General features: G+C 45.0%; 2 long non-coding RNA genes across 6 annotated transcripts in view; both read right to left on the bottom strand.

The window, feature by feature from the left end:
* LOC119849782 overlaps positions 1-19,356 on the bottom strand; it is a 28,682-nt gene that overhangs the window by 5,374 nt on the left and 3,952 nt on the right. Inside the window, exons 2-5 of one of the 5 annotated variants that reach the window (XR_006277535.1) lie at positions 15,850-15,970; positions 6,562-6,792; positions 5,777-5,881; positions 3,624-3,708 (exon numbers count right to left, since the gene is read on the bottom strand). This is a non-coding gene — a long non-coding RNA (uncharacterized LOC119849782). Of the gene's footprint in view, positions 1-3,623; positions 3,748-5,776; positions 5,882-6,561; positions 6,793-15,849; positions 15,971-19,356 lie in introns of all 5 variants that reach the window. The other 4 variants (XR_006277536.1, XR_006277533.1, XR_006277534.1 and 1 more) reach the window with 4 other exon arrangements.
* LOC122457857 lies at positions 9,429-12,531 on the bottom strand. The gene is made up of 2 exons (XR_006277537.1): positions 12,291-12,531; positions 9,429-11,105 (listed from the first exon to the last, which is right to left on the bottom strand). It is a non-coding gene; the product is annotated as an uncharacterized LOC122457857 (long non-coding RNA).

Genomic DNA, 19,356 nt, shown 5'->3' with positions numbered 1-19,356 from the left:
AGAGGCTGAGGGAGCTGGGATTGTTTAGTCTGCAGAAGAGAAGAATGAGGGGGGATTTGATAGCTGCTTTCAACTACCTGAAAGGGGGTTTCAAAGAGGATGGCTCTAGACTGTTCTCAATGGTAGCAGATGACAGAACGAGGAGTAATGGTCTCAAGTTGCAATGGGGGAGGTTTAGATTGGATATTAGGAAAAACTTTTTTACTAAGAGGGTGGTGAAACACTGGAATGCGTTACCTAGGGAGGTGGTAGAATCTCCTTCCTTAGAGGTTTTTAAGGTCAGGCTTGACAAAGCCCTAGCTGGGATGATTTAACTGGGACTTGGTCCTGCTTTGAGCAGGGGGTTGGACTAGATGACCTTCTGGGGTCCCTTCCAACCCTGATATTCTATGATTCTATGATAAGATGGGCCGAGGTGATCACATTGTGGAGTTGTGTGCAAAAAATACCACTCCACCATCCTATCACCAGGCCTACATTCTACTCTTGTATAAAAATGTCCCATGCATGAGGCCAGAGTCTTATAGCGCAGAATCCATCACCTTGCAGGATGAAGCAAGAGCAGAAGTTAACATTGATGAGGGTGTGTGATGGGGGAGGGTTTGTCACATTTCTTCATCTGTCCCACTGTAAATTTAGCACTGGACTGAGGATTTGGCAGCTCTGGTCTCCAAAGCGCTCTACGGGGAATGCACACTTTTGGGTTATTTCCACTGTATAAGGCAACTTCACAAATATCCATTAAGACCATAAACATACGAATGGCCATGCAGGATCAGATGATTCGGAGGGAATGAACAGAATAGGCAATAAGCAAGTGATCCACCCATCATCCACTCCCAGCTTCTGGCAATTGGAGGCTAGGGACACCCAGAGCATGGGGTCGTATCCCTGACCATCTTGGCTAATAGCCACTGATGGACCCATCCTCCAGGAACTGATCTAATTCTTTTTTGAACCCTGTACTATTTAAGTATGACACAACATCCCTGTGAAGTCAGTGCTTTTGTCCCCACTTTTCATATAGGGAAATTGCGGCAAAGCGAAGTTAAATGACTTGCCAAAGCTCATAGAAGAAAGTCAATAGCAGAACCAGGAACAGAACTCAGGAGTCCTAGGCCCTAGGCCTCTGTGCTAACTACTAGATTACATGTCCCCACACAGTGATAGTACCTTTCCACAATTGTTTGAAATGAGATGCGTACTATACCTGATGTGATTGATGATGGAAAAAAATCACGTTTCCTATACGGCTCTGTGATGGGGTGTTCATCCCACACAGGGCAGAGCAGGTTAAATTAGGTTAATTAACCTGATAGGCTGCACCTGGGGGAGAGCCAGGGTTCGAAAGTCTGTTTTAAGACTGAGCCCAGCAGAGAAGGAATGGGTGGGGCTGGTATAAAGACAGGAAGTCGGCAGCAGAAAGGGGCTGCAGGGGGGAAGTCTGCAGTCACTCCCTAGGAGCAGGGAGGTATGTTTGGGGCTATGGAGTTAAGTAGTCAGGGAATTTGGGCTGGTAACACCAGAGAGGGGGAGGCCAGAAGATGTAGGAAGGCATCTGGGGAAAGAGCAACAGGGTCTGGGAGAAAGCAGGCCTAGGATCCCCGGACTGGAACGCAAAGTAGAGGGTGCGCCTGGGTTCCCCGCCAGCCATTGGGGAAGTGGACAGTGGAGCAGACTGTTATCTGATAGGATTTTGCTACCCTGGAAGGGGAGGACTATAGTGATCTGGCCAGAGGGCCAAGCCATGAAGAGAGAGCACCCCACGTCGCAGAGAGAGGCAGCAGGGCAAACGAGTGAGTGACAGAAGGGGGCGTTGTTCCTGGATGGAGCTAATCCCCAGAGCAGCCAGGAGGAGGTGCCCCTAGCAGCGAGCTTATGACAGGCTCCCACAATAATCCCCAATATCTTCTCAGAATGAGAACTCAAATTGTTAAAAATCTTTCTCAGAGGTAAGCCACATCCAGTGAGATGAAAAAGCGATGAGCTCACATGGAGACAGTAAAACCAGTCTTAAGAGACCTCTCAAGGGACTGACAACAATTGGTGGTATAACAGTTGTTTCCTGGTAAATGCAGAATATACATTTGGGAATAGTTGGGAGGGGGGCATTCTCTTCAGTTGCCCAGGAGGGTGGTCTCTTGTGCAGGTTTTGCCGTGATACTTTAAGAATGGGAGAACATTTTACAAACGTTAACTAACCACTTGACACAAAAGCCCTGAGAAACACACGAGTGTTATCCCTATTTTATGGATGAGGAAACTGAGGCATGAAGATCTGGCTCCACAAAGGGACTTAGGGCTTGTCTACATGAACATTGAGCTTGCAGCAAGCTGGGGCATGAGTTGATGCTGCATTAACCTGCCATGGACTAAGGGCTTGTCTACACTTAAAATGCTGCAGGGCAACAGTGAGGATGCTACCTATGCCAACGGAGAAGTTCTCCGATGGGTGTAGGTAATCCATCTCCCCAAGAGGCAGTACCTAGATTAACAGGAAAATTCTCCCATCAACCTAATGCTCTCTCCACAGGGGGTTAGGTCGTTTTTTCACACCCCTGAGCAACGTAGTTATAAGTGACCAAATTTCCTAGTGTAGATCAGGCTGAACTGTCCACATGGACTTTGCTGATGCAGGTTAACCGTCCTGTTTCCAAGCGGACTAGATCAAAGCACATTAACAAACTGTTAATGTGCATCAGCAGAGTCCACATGGGCCATTAGTTGGCAGCAGGCTAGTGCAGGGTAGACTCAGACCCCGACTTCCTGCCAACTAAACGTTCATGTAGAAAAGGCCTTAGGCAGTGCAATGCTCAGCACCACAGCCCATAACTTTTAGGCCCCTAGAAAAATCACAGGAACACCCTGTGATCCACAAAGCCTGAGTTAGGCACCTAGGCTGCTATACAACGAATGGGGAGTGATAGGCATCTTACAGTGTAATCCACAAAAGCCAGCATGCTCAGTGGGGGATCACCTAAACCAGCCAATAGACGTCTAAGCTGCCTGAATCCAGGGGATGGGTTCCCATTTGTGGCTCACAAGCAGAGACACACACTTTGCGATACGGGAACGGGAACCCATCTCCTGCAGCCAGCGGGCTTAGGCACTTACACTGCCTCTTGCGGAAGTGAGTTAGGCATCTACCTTGCTCCACAGAAAAGCAGCCAGAGACAGAGGTGCTGCAGCTCAGCTTGTAACTTTTAGCTCTGTGATTAGCACACTCAACTGGGATGTGGGACACCAAGGTTCAGTCCCCGCTCTGCTGCAAGGGGAAAAGAGATTTGAACAGGGGTTTCCCACCTCCCAGAGCATGCTCTAACCATTGAGCTATGGCATATTCTGATGCTGGGCACTCTCAGTCTTGCCTGTTGAAGCTGTGCCCTCTGGATAACTATTGAAAGAGCAATTGAAGCATGCGAACTCTGTGTTCCAAGTGGGTGCCCTCACCACTGGACTACCGAGTCCTTCTCACTCTCGTGCCCAATGAGGATTTAAATGTTTATGCAGAGTGGAACAGCTTCCACAGGAGAGACATCTGGGGAAGCCCCAGCCTTTGCTCTAATCACTAGACAATTTTCTTCCAATCGTCACCTATAAAGTCATGATAACACGGTACTTACAGATGCTCAGAGCCAGAGCCATCAGCATCAGCAGAAGCAAAACCCAAGGACTCATCATGGTGACAGTCATGTCGTGGATACCTCTCTGAAGATTAGCAAAGTGGAGCCTTGATATATATAGCAGCTGGAAAAGAGGACCCTGGGGAGGAGTCTATTTAGCTGGGTTCTATTAATGTTCTGATTAATATTCCATTGTGAGATTTCCTAAGACATCTAGCAGTGTCTGAGCAGAATGAAGGAAGAGCATGGGAGGAGATACCCCAGTCTCAAAGCCCTGCTAATTAAATCTGCCCAGAGCTGATCTAATTACTGGTACTGAAGAATCGTCTCTTCCTGGACCTTATCATGAGACATCTATTAGAGGCTGCTGAAGAGAACCAGTTTTCTGGGGGAAATATGTTCCACCTGACTAACGGGCAGGGATTTCAATTACCAAATGAAACTCACAGGATCGATGTACAAATAGAGACACTGGGCCTGATTCTCCTCCTACCTATGCCAGTGTAAATCAGGAGAAATTCCATGGAAGTAAATGGAGACCTTCCAGTATTGGTTTCATACTGGTTTAACACTGGTTTGGTGTAAGTGAAACAAGAATCAGGTCCTTAGCCTCCTTCCTCCCAAATGCACAAAATGAGCAACAAACAAGCTGGAGGCATTACCATCAGTCACTTTTACTTACACCACAGAAATTGATATGCCTCCCGGTTTGCAACGGACCGAATCAGAACAGAACGTCTGCTACATTTTGAACATGGCCTTAGGGCTTGTCTTCATGGGGAAACTGAACAGAATAACTATTGTGGAATGAGCTATTTTGCAATAACTCTCCACACAGAGCCACTATTCCAGTTTAAAAATCACTCTATTCCAGATTAATCAGTGTGCTTCCAAAATGGATAGGGCTGGAAGGGACCTCAAGAGGTCATCTAGTCCACCCCTCCGCATTCAGGGAGGATTAAGTATATGTTAATTATAAATAAGTATAAGTATCATTTATATTACTTCAGTAATTCTATTCAATGTGTTCATAAATTATTTGTATAATGGCATAGAGATACACTTATAAAGTCTAAAAAGAAAAGGAGTACTTGTGGCACCTTAGAGACTAACAAATTTATTAGAGCATAAGCTTTCGTGAGCTACAGCTCACTTATAAAGTCTGTGGATGATGCCACACTGGAAGGGGTTTCAAGTGCGTTAAAGGACAGTGGTTAGAATTCCAAATGAACTTGACAAACTGGAGAAAAGGTCTGAAGGAAATAGGATGAAATTCAATATGGACAAATGCAAAGTACTCCACTTAGGAAGGAATAATATTTGCACAAATACAAATGGGAAATGACTGCCTAGGAAGGACTGCTGCAGAAAAGGATCTGGGGGTTACATTCTGGGATGTATTAGCAGAAGTGTTGTAAGCAACACACGAGAAGTAATTCTTCTGCTCTACTCAGCACTGATAAGGCCTCAGCTGGAGTAGTGTCCAGTTCTGGGCACCAACATGTCAGGAAGATGGGGACAAATTGGAGAAAGTCCAGAGAAGAGCAACAAAAATGATTAAAAGTCTAGAAAACATGACCTATGAGGGAAGATTGAAAAAATTGGGTTTTAGTCTGGAGAAGAGAAAACTGAGGGGATGGGACATGATAACAGTTTTCAAGTACGTATAAAGTATGTTATAAAGAGGGTGATAAATTGTTCTCATTAACCTCTGAGGACAGGACAAGAAGCAATGGGCTGAAATTGCAGCTAGGGAGATTTAGCTCAGACATTAGGAAAAAAATCCTAACTGTCAGAGTGGTTAAGCACTGGAATAAATTGCCTAGGGAGCTTGTGGAATCTCCATCATTGGAGATTTTGAACAGCAGGTTAGACAAACACCCGTTAGGGAGGGTCCAGATAATATTTAGTCCTGCCTGAGTACAGGGGACTGGATTAAATGACCTATCAAGGTCCCTTCCACTCCTACATTTTTATGATTCTACTTGCAATTATAATATAATTATAATTGCATTATTATAATTAATGAATAGCTTATAAAAAGGTAAAAATGGCTCATTCCACAATTGTTATTCTGGTTAATTTCCCTGGGGAGACAAGCTTTTAAACAAGAGCTGGAAGAGGCAAAGTACCAAACGGGAGCAGTGCCTTACTCCACAAGGAGTCCTGTTGGAATCAGTGGGACCACACACCAGGAGCAAGGCTAGTAGAAGGTGGAATCAACAATAAGTCAAAGATCCTGAATTCCATTCTAAAATCTAGCTCCAACAAGAAAAATAAAGAAAAGAAGTTTGAACAACTTTGAATTAATGAAAAACTCAAAAAAATAACTATTGATAAAGGGAAGGAGATCCTTGGGAAAGCAGAATCAGGGCAGCTATAGCTATGCTATCCCAGAAGTACTGCAGGGAAGGAGTCATCCTCGGAGAAGCATAATTCCCTCCCTGTTCCCGCCTTGTTCTGGGGGGATAGCAGTTTACCGCTGGCCTATACTGTATCAGCAGCAAATTCCAACTTCCTCCCCATCAGCTCCACTGCGTGTGCAGGGGGACAGAAGCAAGGCTCCAGCTACTCCCTGCTCTGGCTGGGGGAGGGAGTAGTGGGCAAATGATATATACTCTCTCTGGCGCACCTTGACCCTAGATCTGGGTAGCCCAAGCAGAGGCTCTTTCGCTTACACCCTTGTGTGGAGAGGCATCACAAGCTGCCAGAATTTAGCTCCTACTGAGATCCAACTTGAGAAACAGCAGGCTCATAGCTCTGGGGGGAAAGAACCCAATCACACAGGGCCAATGGCAACAAGAAACAGTAACGCTGAGGGAGACATGGCATTCCGTTCTGGGCATCTCCCCACCAAAATATCAGGCTCTAATGTAATACCTCTCGCGGTCAGCAGGTGGCAGTATATAACACCATGCTGCCTGCTTGCCAGTTATACCTGTGGTTGTTGAAACGCGGCTGCCACTTATTGTAATAGCAGGGGAGATAATTGTTGTCCTGCTTAACTTCAGACTCGCAGGCTGTTAAATGACGGCTCTGTTGCTCCGCAGAAGTGGCTGCATTTCAGTAGTAGGTGGATTGCCCCTCCTCTGAGATCTTCCAGGAAGAAAGGTGTTGTATAAACATCATCTTTAGCTAGTCCTGTGTAGGGCTGGGATTTCAAAGGGGCCTGAGTTGAGACGAATAAAGGAATTTTCTGTAATGTTTTTACGAGCTATCTGTATGACTCTGCACCTATCACTGTGGCACGGTTACCCACTTGGATTCTCCCGAGGACATAGGATATCAGGCTAGGAGGTATCTGAGGCACAGAGCCATTGGGGTATGTCTACGCTGAGATTAAAGACCCACTGCTGGCCTGTGCCAGATGAATCAGGCTCATGGGGCTCAGGCTAAGGGGCTGTTTAACCATGGTGGAGAGATTCAGGCTCAGGCTGGAGCCCGGGCTCTAGGACCCTGCGAGGTGGGGGCGTCCCAGAGTTCAGGCTGCAGCTTAAGCCCAAACTGTCTACACTGCAGTTAAACAGCCCCTTAGCCCAAGCCCCACAAGCCTGAGTCAGCTGGCATGTGCCAGCCACGGGTGTCTAACGGTAATGCAGACATACTGGAGGAGTATCTGGGCTGGAATGGAAGCAGCACATTAGAATGGAAGACGCTACAGCAGTGGTGCCCAAACTTTTCCTCAAGTGACCCCCCCTTACCAATAATGCAATGTGTCCACACACCCCCCCCACTGGAAGCGGAGTTGTGGCCTGGCCATGGGCTGGGAGTGGAGCCATGGCCGTGAGCCAAGAACAGGGGCCAGGGGCCGAGAGGGGGACCCGGCTGCCGAGAGTGGGTTCTGGAGACTGGGAGCAGCGGTCGGGAGTGTGGCCGGAGCAGAACTGGGGTCATAGTGGAGTTAGGTGGCGCTCCCTCCCCACCCGAACCTCCCTCCCCACCCGACGACATGCCTCCAGACATTCCTCTGCACCCCCGTAGGGGGGCATGCCCCACAGTTTGGGGACCACTGCTCTACAGAGACACTGGGACCCCAAGGGTGAACATTAACACCTAGCTACAGAGGCAGCCAAAGATATGGGCACAGCCTGGCTGTGGGAGGAGAATAGATAAGAGGTGTCAGGTGGCTGTGTTCAGAGCTCAGAGACACAGGGCTCTCCCTGGGACTGGCAGACAGAAAGGAGAGAAGACTTTTCACAAAACGATCACTCCATAGCTGACCTCTCAGTCCTCATCCTCAAAGAAAATCTGTACAACACCAAGGCGAGCCTGGGAGTTTAAATTCATAACTCTGCTAGACACTTACAATCATGGTCTTAATAAGGACACTGGATTTCTGGCTGATTACAACAATTTGTAACCCACTAACCCCCCTTTTTTGTCCTATGACTGCAGGGGTGTTAACAGGCCACTTCTTCTGGAATGGTCCCTTAAAATACAAGGTAGCTACTTATGCCAAACAATCTGTGACACTCTGAGGACCTTTCCCAGACCTGAAGAAGAGCTCTGTGGAGCTCGAGAGCTTGTCTCTCTCTCGAATGGAAGTTGGTCAATAAAAGATATTACCTCCCCCACCTTGTCTGTCTAAATGGGGCAGACAGCCATGGCTCTGGCAAGTCTGAACCTGTATTAACCTTTACTTTCTGTGCTAACTGAAGGCCTTGCAGATTCTGCAGGCCAGGTGACTAATAAATTGTTACCTTGTCTTGAAAAGACTGCATAGTCTCACTGCAAATGGTTACTGAGAGCCTCCAGCAGGAGTCTGACTCAGGTTGGATTCGTTGCAGGGACCAAGAGAGACAGAGATAACTGGCTCCAAAAGGCCCAGGTTCGGAGTCATGGAGCCAGCGGCCCTGTCCCAGTGGAACTGTGGACTCTTGGGGTCTGGCACACTACGGAGTCACTCCCAAGCAGGCTGGGACCTAGACGAAACCCTGTGAATCCATGACGTAAGGCACTCAACCCCCAGACTCGATGCTCCTTTGGAAGAAGATCTTTATTCAGGCCTAATTTGACGGTGTCCAGTTTGCAAATTAATTCCAGTTCTGCAGTTTCACGTTGGAGTCTGTTTTGGAGTGGTTGGGTCATTACAAAACCTAATTTCCCCCTACCGTTACTCACACCTTCTTGTCAACTGTCTGAAATGGGCCACTCTCATTACCACTAGAAAAGTAATTTTTCCTCCCTTGGAATACTACTGTTAATTTAATTGTCTCATTAGACTGACCTCCCACTTGGTAAGGCAACTCGCCTCTTTTCATGCGCTGTGTATTTATACCTGCTCCTGTATTTTCTATTCCATGCATCTGATGAAGTGGGTTCTAGGCCACGAAAGCTGATGCCCAAATAAATTTGTTAGTCTCTAAGGACTCCTTGTTGTTTTTGCTGATACAGACTGACATGGCTACACCTCTGAAACCTGTCTAGATGCTGTTAGTTCTCCCCCGCCCTGCTCTTTCGAAAAGGAGCAGATAGTCATTGTCCTTGGTGAGTTGACCCCACACTTCACTGATTATTTTGCATAACTCTAAAACAAACAAAGCTTAAAAAGATTAAAAATGTCAGGAGAGGACTCATAAAGGAAGCCTGACAGGCAACCAGGCCATATTCAGATGTGATGCACTCTGCACAGGGGTGAATGTCACTCCATGAGAATTCAAAAAGGATGTGGATCTCTAGCATGAATGCGTCATTTTTTTTACCTAGTGAGGCAGGGAAGGAAATTACAGAAGTTTGGCCGGATTTAAAAATAAACTCACATGACGCACATGAGCCCACGGCATGCTGGAGAATGATTCTTCTTCCTGGTGGTCACAGCAATTGCATTACTCAGCTGTGCATCATGCTTGTTTTGCTGGTAATAAAATTGTATACATCCTCTTCCTACCACTGCCTTGCTCTTGCTTTTTTTTTTTTTTTTTTTTTATATACCATACTGGAGTTATTCTTGCATCAAGAAATGTTGCTCTTGGCTTGATGCAGGAGCTTGGTTTACGGAAGGAATCCTCGGATCTTAACATGTTGCTCATCGTTTTTTTTATGGCTTCTTTTTTCATTGTTTTTTCCTCCTTTAAATGTCCTGTTCTGGGCCTCATGGATGATTTCCTGACCTGGTAGGTGCAAAGCTGTTTCTACACCGAATGCATTGTGCAGTGTTTCTCTTGGTTTTGCAAATGATTTTCAAGGCAGGAACGAACTTGTTTAAAGTCATTTTGCTGAACGCTTCTTTTACAAAATGATCAGGAAAGGAGTAGATGCAGGAACAGGGCCCGATTACACCAGTTTTACATTGGGATAGCTTCAGTGAAGTTACCTCTGATTTGTACCAGTGTAAATGAAAGAAGAATCAAGTCTCTAGCGAGGTTAAAAAGGGGTGGGTGGGAATTCTTGGAGTGGATTTAGGACAAGGACCTGATCTTACAAGGTACCAAGTGCCCCACAATTAGCATTTCTAAGGCACTTTTCATCTAAGGATCTCAAAGCACTTCACAAAAGAAGGCAGGCAGAATTATCCCCACTTCACAGATGCAGCACAAAAAGTTAAATGACTTGCTAAAGCCACACAATGATTCAGTGGCAGACCCAAAACTAAAGCCCCGGTTCCCTGACTCACAGCCCAGCGGTTCCCAGCACACTGCAGGACTAGGTCCAAAATTTTCACAGCTCTAATCTATCCTGGCTTGTGCTTTGACAGGACGATTAGAAGTGATACAGTCCATGGAATGAGGATTGCAGGACTGTGTGGTCATCCTGAAACTAAGAAATTTACAACAGTGCCTCCAACAGGATCCCATTGCTTAATTTTCTGCCCCATGGTAAACAGTCTGCATGTCAGTCATGTTTGGGTGACTGGCCCAGTCCACGCCCATAAACTAATGTGCAAGTGGAAGTTCTCATGCAAGAGGAGCGCTGGGATCAATGACATGGACTTTACATTTTCAGATTTGCACATTCAAGCAGACAGCTTCATGTCTAAAACCAGGCAGCTGTGCACATGAAGTGGGTGACATTCACCCTCATGCAGCGGGCCAGCACAAAGCTTATGCACCATGTCAACCTACTTCAAGGATAGGGCTGGGGACATTTTACCCTCTGTGCACGAAGTAACCAGCTTGGTGCATGCCACGGCTTGGGCTCCAGCCCTGCATTGGGATATGCTTGTCAATGGGACTGACTCCACAGAGGCACAAGAGTCCTCTCCATGGATCTCCATATAGGATCGAGGGCTTACACAACGCAGTGACAGACACTTCAGACACATAATTAGATGAGTAATATGTAGTAATAATATCACTGCCTATCATACTGATCAATATTGTTGCATTGCTTCCTTGTTCTCTCCCACCTGTCTGTATCCATCTGTTGGTTTGTCTTATACTTACATTTTCAGCTCCCTAGGGCAGGGACTGTCTTTTTGTTGTGGGTTTATACAGCACTTAGCGCAACGGAGTCCCGATCCATGACTGGGGCTCCTTGGACCTACTGTAATACAAATGATAAATAAAATAATAAGAACAAATAATAATGGATAAAAAATAGATATGTACATAATAGCTATATGGGTCCTATAAATAAACATGTGCGTAACATTACTCGTGGAACTCATCTCACTGATTATCATGACACTACTCATGTAAGTAAAGTTACTTACATGCACATTTACATGATCGTGACAGTAGTACCCAGCCCTTGCAAGCCTTACTCATGTCAATAATCCTACTGACACCCTAATAAAAATGTAAGACGTGAGCCTCTGCACCATGATCAGGAGAGCAGTGTGGCCTAGCGTATGGAGCACTAGACAAGAGAGTGGAGTTCTATTTCTGGCTCTACCCATGGGCTGCTGGGTGACTTTGGACATGGCATTTCCCTCCCCTTGCCTCAGTTTCCCCATCTGAAAATGGGGATAATGACACTGACCTCCTTTGTAAAGCACTTTGAGATCTGCTGATGAAAACCCTAAGTATTATTAGTATGGCACATGTGCTCTTTCCACCCTTTTATTCCTAACTGTACAGAGTCTAAGCTTCAGACCAAATTGGCTCCATTTGCCAGTCAAACTGCCAACTCCCCTGGGATCTGAAAGGCACAGAACAAAGTCACCAAAACTTTCGGGCAGTTGCCCACAAAAGAGGAGTCTGTAAGGAACCCTCCTTAGTTGTGGGCAAGTCTTAATTCAGGATGTTAGAGTTACATAAGCACTTAGCTGAATAATTTGCCTCAAATCCTTCTGTGCTTGTCTCTCTTGAGTCCGCGGTCATGGGAAAAGTACATTGGAGATTTATAATCTGAGGACAGTTTGCAGCTTGGCTCTGAGAAGTCTGATTCTACTGAGATATTCGAGTCAGGTGGCCAAGATACAAGTTACTTGTTGTGACAGAGAAAGGTTATTGGTACTAGAGGGTAAAGTAAGGCCAGAGCTATAGTCCATTGAGACTCCCATTGACAATGGTCCCGTGGCCTTAAACTTGATGCATCTGTGACTCCAATGGGCTTTGGATCCAGCTCACAATGATATCTGGCTACTACAGCTGATACTCTGTAGTCATTCTGTAGACATTCTGCATCTAAAGCAGAGGTAAGTGAATACCTGCCTACTTTGAACCGCTCCTTATCTGAATTCCACTTAATGAGCACTGAGTGAAAGGGAATAACTGAAATACTTACACAGGGGTCTGTCCTTAGAGGGAGACCACCAGCTCCAGACTAACAGCCTCCACAGCGCAGAGAAGATACTTGCATTTTTAAGACCTGATCTTGCAACTGGATTGCATTACAGTCAATGGGGAGGGGGGTGGGGGGACAGACATAAGAATGGCCATACTGGGTCAGACCTACGGTCCATCTAGCCCAGCATCTTGTCTTCTGACAATGGATGGTGCCAGATGCTTTAGAGGGAGTGAACAAAACAGGGCAATTTATTGAGTGATCCACTCCCTGTCATCCAGTCCCAGCCTCAGGCAGTCACAGATTTAGGGACACCCAGAGGATGAGGTTGCATCCCTGACCATCTTGATTAACAGCCATTGATGGACCTATCCTCCAGGAACTTATCTAATTCTTTTTTGAACCCAGCTATGCTTTTGGGCTTCACAACATCCCCTGGCAACAACTTCCACAGCTGGGCTGTGCATTGTGTCAAGAAGTACTCCCTTTTGTCTGTTTTAAATGTTGCCTCTTTATTTCATTGGTTTCAGAGTAGCAGCCATGTTAGTGGTGGCCCCTAGTTTATGTGTTATGTGAAGGGGTAAATAACACTTCCCTATTCACTTTCTTCACAACATTCATAATTTTATAGACCTCTATCTATTGAGTCGTCTCTTTTCCAAGCTCTACAGTCCCATTCTTTTTAATCTCTCCTCATGTGGAAACTGTTCCATATCCTTAATCATTTTTGTTGCCCTTCTCTGTACCTTTTCCAATTCTAATATATCTTTTTTGAGAAGTGGCAACCAAAACTGCACGCAGTATTCAACGTATGGGCATACCATGGATTTATATAGTAGCATTATGATATTTTCTGTCTTATCTATTCCTTTTCTAATGGTTCCTAACATTCTGTTTGCTTTTTGACTGCTGCTGCACACTGAGTGGATGTTTTCAGAGAACTATCCACAATGACTCCAAGATCTCTTTCTTGAGTGGTAACAGCTAATTTAGACTCCATCATTTTGTAAATATAGTTGGGATTATGTTTTCCAATGTGCATTACTTTGGAAGCATCAGGATCTTAGATTGTAAGTGCAGAGAAATATGGGGGATATATTTATTCTCTTTATAAAGCACTATCCCCACTTATGGTGCTATATAAAAACATTAAGTAAAAATAACAAACCCCCAGCCCAAAGACCGGAATAGACCTAGTTAATTACATTGGGAAAAGTCATTTTTAAAGGATATGCTACATGTCATATAGTGCAAATGTGTGTGGGAAGGGAAAGCTCAGGAAATTGGTAATGGGATACAGAGCCTTTCACCTGCAGGTGTTGGATCTGAACCTCACTCTGGTCTGTAGTGTGGCATATGGGAAATTAGTTTGGTGGGTCTCATTCTAGCTCCATGCAGACAGGTGCACCTATCTCAAAAACACCCCCACAATTAGCATTAATCAGTACCCTGGACAGCTTTTGGATATGGAGAATGAAGTCTCCTCTGACCCCACAGCAGGTGACTCTTGGTCATTGTTGAGGCACATTAACAGGGCTGGAGGAGGAGGGGGGCTTGCTCTTTGAAGTTCATCCATCTATTTGGTGAATAAAGAGATATCTTCAGTTTCCAAGGCAGTGAACCTTACGACTGCACGGAATGAAATTCACAAAAAGCCTGAACCTGTCAGATGCTGAATGTCCTCAGACCCCATTGACATTAATGTGATTTAAGGCAGCTCAGCAGCTTGCTGGATTTGGCCCTAATTGAATCAAAAGTCTGCTGTGGTGGTGATGACGGCAGCAAAGAAAAATAAGGAAATTCACTTCACAGGCTGACTTCCAATCCCCAACCACAGCAGGGAATTTCCTTAACTACTTCCTTAATACATCCTGCTGTGCATGTGGACTGGAGGTCAGCCTTAAATGTGGATTTCCTTGTGTTTCTTTGCTTCCCTCACAGCCTCAGGAATGTATTTTTGGGTCAATGAATATACTGTACAAGGGGAGCAAGAATGAAGATGAAGATGCTCTGGTTCGGGAAATAAACTTCGACTGTAACTCGTTCAGGCAGGGATCCTTTTCTTGTTTTTGTACAGCACCTAGCACAATGGGGCCCAGTCCAGGTCTGGAGCTTCTGCAATACAAACAATAAAAACAGTAATAAAAAGACGGATGAAGCAATTGGAATCTCTGCCACGCTTGGAATGTGGCACAAAGAGGCACTTTGAGCGCAGGGAGTCAATAAGTCACAACACTTCTCAGGTGTGATGTTCTTAAAAGGAGACTTGGATTCTTTTTAAGAGGCTCAATTTAGGTCTGGATTATAATTCACAAAACAGAGATAAAAGCTATGCTGTAAAACAGAGAGTGTAGCCTACTGGTTAGAGCATGGGACTGGGGATGAGGACCCCTGGGGGCCACATCCTCAGCTGGTATAAATCTGTGCAGCTGAGAACATGGCTGCTGGATCTGATTTGTGGCTCAGCCGATAACTCGTTGTGATTTCGGAATAAGTCTCTCAGCCTCTTTTAGTGAAATCCTGGCCCCATTTAAGTCAGTGAGAGTTCTGCCATTGACCTCAATGGAGCCAGGATTTCACCCTTTGCGTCTCATTTAGTAGCTGTGTAAAATGAGGATACCTGCTTTACAAAGATGGCCTATATTAACATTTGTTTTCATTGCTTTGCCCTCTCCTGCTCCTTCCTTCTTGTTATACCTTCCTACTTTGTTATATACTCTGTGGATCCATGTCTTGAATTCGATTGTAAGCTCCTCAGGGCAAGAACTTCTCCTTCCTGTAAAGTGCTTAGCACAATGGGACTCTGCTACTTTAATAAAAACAATTATAGAGGTTTCAAGAGACACGAACAACGAGGAGTCCTTGTGGCACCTTAGAGACTAACAAATTTATTTGGGCATAAGCTTTCGTGAGCTAAAACCCACGTCATCAGAGGCACGGTTGTTTGTAAAGTGCTTTGTGCTACTCAGATGAAGGCACTATGGTAATAACATTGTGTGCTTCTGTTGTGGCAGACTGACAAGATCCTGTAATATCCTGAACAAACTTTATGGAATTAAGATAAACTTTACTGGATTAGGGTAAATAACTTTGTACATTGTATTCAAAATGCAATTGTGTATGTGTTATTGTGGCATTGTATGTACCTTCTCTTCTAGGAGGGGGATGCTAATGAACTTCCTTGTTACCAACCCCTTGAAGCCACCCGCCGCAGAGATATGCCTATCCTAGTTCAAACTGGATTCTCCAGGGACCAAGAGACAAGGAGAAGTCTTTTGGATAAATGACCTGGACCCAGGGCCTTCTTCCTGATCCAGCAAACCGATAGGACCTTTGTTCCACAGAAGGCCCCAATCCTCAGTGTAGGGTTGGAAGGGTAGGGCCTGGCAGAATCCATGTTAGCATGTGTATAGGTTCTGTTCTTGTTTGTACTGTTTTCACTGTCGTGCTTTTTACCTTATATCTGCAACAACTCTCTGTTATCAGTCTCTGAAGAGAAAACAAGCAAGTCTATTCAGTCCCTGCAATGAAGGCAGAGAACTGTGCAGCATAGCCTTACCCTGCTCAGATGGGAGTGAGACGCAGGCAACAGCTGGGGAAGTCGAGAGTGAGTAACCCTGCTGGACCTCAGGAGAGGTGGAGAAATTCAGGTGCAGTCACCTTGAACGGTGAGTCACGTTCTGGAAAAATGCAACATTGTATGCACTCTTTACAAAAAGAATTATGTCCTTATATCTGGAGAAACATTGAGCCATCTATTGCTGCGTTCCATGCAAATTCTCCATATCCTCTCGGCTTCAAAAGCCGGATATTGACAGTAAATATTGTAAGTACACGACCAAGATAATTCTTGGCTTCTTATTTACAAAGGATCCCAGACCTATTACATACAATTTTCCTGATCTTACGCATGCATCACCACAGCAAGCCAAAAAGGAAGAGCATTTGGCTTTGATGTCCAGCAAAAATTTGATGATTAATCATAAAAAAGGAAATAACTTGATACACATACAGACACACACAAAATCTTGGCACAATATGCAAATCTCTTCTGCTAAGGGCCGACACAGCAAGCCAGATTCTGATCTCAGGCCTGGTCTACACTAGAAAATTAATTTGGTTTAACTACATTGGTCAGGGGTGTGAAAAATCCAAACCCTTGAGCAGCGTTGTTAAGATGACCTAAATCACCGTGTAGACAGCGCTAAGTTGATGGAAAAATTCTTCTGTTGACCTAGCTGCCACCTCTGGGGGAGGTGGATTACCTACACTGACAAGAGGGGTTTTCCCATTTACATAGCTAGCATCTACAGTGAAGCACTATAGCCTCAGTTGCAGTGGTGTAAATCCAGAATAACTCTACTGAAGTCAGGTTTCAGAGTAGCAGCCGTGTTAGTCTGTATTTGCAAAAAGAAAAGGAGTACTTGTGGCAGCTTAGAGACTAACAAATTTATTTGAGCATAAGCTTTCGTGAGCTACAGCTCACAAGTGAGCTGCCACAAGTACTCCTTTTCTTTCTACTGAAGTCAATTAGTGAAATCAGGAATTGGTGATAAAGGGAGCAGTGCTGAACTAAACTGGATCCTGAACTGAATGGAGGCAAGCCAGTGCAGTTGTTTAAGGAAATTGGCTAAATGTGGTCGAGTGTGACCTGGCACAGTACAACTGTGTTTATTCGATGGTGCTTTTTCCCAGGCTACACTAATCTTATAGATCTTTGTTACCTTTACTCCTTTTTAACAAAGGAGTAGGTAAACAGAAGAAAGTGCCTCTTATCATTCACTTCTGCCTTTCTTGCAATTTCTCCAGTACAACAGTAACCACACGGTACTCCTTGCAAAAAGGCTGTTGGCTGAGGTGAGAGCTAATTTGTTTAGAATTACAAAGAGTAGATATCCAGGAAATAAGATTTGTGATAAAGTAAGAGTTTACTAACCTAGTTGATTGGTCTGTAAACAATAAATGCATGAATTGTAACTTTTATATGATTAATCTAATTGATAACTTGAAACAACAGCTTTACAAGAGCTCCCTCAGTACAGTTTATTTTGTTTTTAATGGTTGACTCATTTAGCAGTTAGGTGAAATTTGAATATTTTATAGAATAGTACTTAAAAACTAAGATTAGATGATTTTATTATTCTCTAAAGGCCCGACATGGTTAATTTCAACCCACATAGGATCTTAGTCCTGATTTTTAAAACAAACTACAACTAAAACTCTTATTTACTCTCATTGGAAAAAGGCAAATGTAGTGCCCATCTTTAAAAAAGGGAAGAAGGAGAACCTGGGGAACTACAGACCAGTCAGCCTCACCTCAGTCCCTGGAAAAATCATGGAGCAGGTCCTCAAGGAAACCATTTTGAAGCACCTGGAGGAGAGGAAGGTGATCAGGAACAGTCAACATGGATTCACCAAGGGCAAATCATGCCTGACCGACCTGATTGCCTTCTATGATGAGATAACTGGCTCTGTGGATATGGGGAAAGCAGTGGATGTGATATATCTTGACTTTAGCAAAACTTTTGATACGGTCTCCCACAGTATTCTTGCCAGCAAATTAAAAAAGTTTGGATTGGATGAATGGACTATAAGGTGGATAGAAAGCTGGCTAAATTGTCAGGCTCAACAGGTAGTGATCAACGGCTCGATGTCTAGTTGGCAACCAGTATCAAACACCATGCTCCAGGGGTCGGTCCTGGGGTCGGTTTTGTTCAACATCTTTATTAATGATCTGGTTGATGGGATGGATTGCACCCTCAGCAAGTTCACAGATGACTAAGCTGGGGGGAGAGGTAGATACGCTGGAGGGTAGGGATAGGGTCCAGAGTGACCTAGACAAATTGGAGGATTGGGCCAAAAGAAATCGGATGAGGTTCAACAAGGACAAGTGCAGAGTCCTGCACTTAGGATGGAAAAATCCCATGCACTGCTACAGGCTGGGGACCGACTGGCTAAGCAGCAGTTCTGCAGAAAAAGGCCTGGGGATTACAGTGGATGAAAAACTGGATACGAGTCAGCAGTGTGCCCTTGTTGCCAAGAAGGCCAACGGCATATTGTGCTGCGTTAGTAGAAGCATTGCCAGCAGATCAAGGGAAGTGATTATTCCCCTTTATTTGGCACTGGTGAGGCCACATCTGGAGTATTGCATCCAGTTTTGGGCCCCCCACCAACGTTCCCTCTAATTTTTGACAGGCCAAGAGTGCAAAAAATTTCTTCTGTGCAGATTGTTGCGCTTCTGTGCAAATTTTTGTGTGCACGGTGTTTCATCATGTGCATGGGGTTTAGGATCTGTATGTGTGTGCACACGCGTACAGCTTAGAGGGAACAGTGTCCCCCACTATAGAAAGGTTGTGGATAAATTGGAGAGAGTCCAGTGGAAGGCAACAAAAATGATCAGGGGGCTGCGGCACGACTTACGAGGAGGGAACTGGGCTTGTTTGGTCTACAGAAGAGGGGGGGGGGGGGGATTTGATAGCAGCCTTCAACTACCTGAAGGGGGGTTCCAAAAAGGATGGAGCTCGGTTGTTCTCAGTGGTGGCAGATGACAGAACAAAGAGCAATGGTCTCAAGTTGCAGTGGGGGAGGTCTAGGTTGGATATTAGGAAACACTATTTCACTAGAAGGATGGTGAATGGGTTACCTAGGGAGGTGATGGAATCTCCACCCTGTCTAGGCTTTTGAGGCCCGGCTTGACAAAGCCCTGGCTGGGATGATTTAGTTGGGGTTGGTCCTGCTTTGAGCAGGGGGTTGGACTAGATGTCCAGACTAGATGGACCTCGTCTCTTCTAACCCTAATCTTCTATGATTCTGTGATTTACAATAATCATTTGTAAGTTTAACTACAATATAATTCTAGACTTGGTTTTGTGACTAAAATTCATTAGCTCCATTTTGCACAAATGGGTTTATTAAAAGGCTGCTCAGGAGTGCAGTGGAGTTTTGCTCTGGTTTGTTATGGTAGGGTTACTCACCACAGATTGGTATGTTCCTGGAGCATGCTTTTGAATGCTGGGTAAAGGGAACACTGGAGTGCGCTGTAGAGTTGCTGTAGTGAGATGAGCGG

Source organism: Dermochelys coriacea, chromosome 1, assembly GCF_009764565.3.
Source record: "Dermochelys coriacea isolate rDerCor1 chromosome 1, rDerCor1.pri.v4, whole genome shotgun sequence".
NCBI lineage: Eukaryota > Metazoa > Chordata > Testudines > Dermochelyidae > Dermochelys > Dermochelys coriacea.
Note: the sequence above shows the minus strand (reverse complement) of the source record. Positions and strands in the feature narration are given on the sequence as shown.